The following is a 1,294-nucleotide window of genomic DNA, read 5'->3' on the forward strand; positions in this document are numbered from 1 at the left end:
AAAAAGTGGACCCAGGCACCATCATGCCCCAAACGGCTAATTTCCTGAGCCCGACACCAGCGGTCTGCCCTATAGTGAAATCAGGATGTCCCAGAGGAGGTGGCACCAGGACAGGGCACGGAGGGAGAAGGCGGCTGTTCCCAGGGTGGGCAGGGGCACAAGATGGCCCCAGGGCCCCGGCCCAGGAAATAGCCTGGAAAACACTGAGCAGTGAGAAATGAGCCCAGAAACCTGAGAGTGTGTGCAGCTGTGGCGAGTGGTGTGTGCTATGTGCTGTGTGTCTGTGTGGCGTGTGTGATTGTGTGTGTGTGTGTGGTGTGTGTATTTGTGGCGACGTGTGTGGCATGTGTCTGTGGCATGTGCGGATTGTGTGTTTTGTGTGTGTGTATGTGTGTGGTATATGTGTGTGTGTGGTGTGTGTGTGTGTGTGGTGTGTGTGCGTGCCTGCGTGTGTGGCGTGTGCTGTGTGTCCGCGTGCAGCAGCAGTGTGGAGCTGTGTCTCAGGACGGTTGGGGCAGGAGAGCCTGTCGCCTAGCGACCGGCAGGGTTCCGGTGGCCGTGGCGACGGGGGACCAGGCTCCTGGCAGAGGGCTGAACGCAGAGGAGCTGGCAGGACAAGCCAAGGCTGCAGTGGGAGGTGGAGCCTGACAAGAAGGTGGGGACAGTCCCGTCTCGGGGCAGAGGGCCCGGCCCCGCGTGAACGTCCCACGGATGACGCGCGCTCGCAGCCCTGCGTGGCCCTCGTCACCCCGCGTGTCCCCTCGGCCGCGCGGGGAGGCGGGGCTCAGGCCGCAGGGCGCGGCTCACGAGGAGAGACGCGGGACGAGCGTGGGCCGCGGCCCCTCCACCCCATCAGCTCTCTCCTCCCCCAGGTCCTCTTGGTCGGAACAACCCAGCTGATCCCGACGTCCCAGCGCAGGTCCTGGAGAGGAAGGACTTAGGCCACGGTTGCCAGGTGTGTGTGCAGGGGGCCCTGGGTCAGGGTCGGGGGGGCCCGGGCGCCACCTCGCGCCACCACATGGCGGGCCTGCTGACGGGCTGGCGGGTGTCCGCACGGCCAGCGCCGTGGGCTCCGGCTTTCACTGAAGACCCACCCGCTCGGCCCTGCATTCTGAACTTGAAGTGCCCGGGGTGTCAGGGTGACTCTCAGGTCTGATGGAGTAAATCTTTTCAGAAGACCTCTGGGAAAAGGTGAGTGGGTGCGCTTGAGTCTCCAAGCCTCCTGGGGGCTTGCTCTATCTCACCTTCAGTGACAGGCTGGCTGGTCCATCTCAGGACAGAAGACTCAGCACTT

The sequence above is a fragment of the Mesoplodon mirus genome (assembly GCF_964341445.2).
Source record: "Mesoplodon mirus genome assembly, chromosome: 5".
Classification (NCBI taxonomy): Eukaryota; Metazoa; Chordata; class Mammalia; order Artiodactyla; family Ziphiidae; genus Mesoplodon; species Mesoplodon mirus.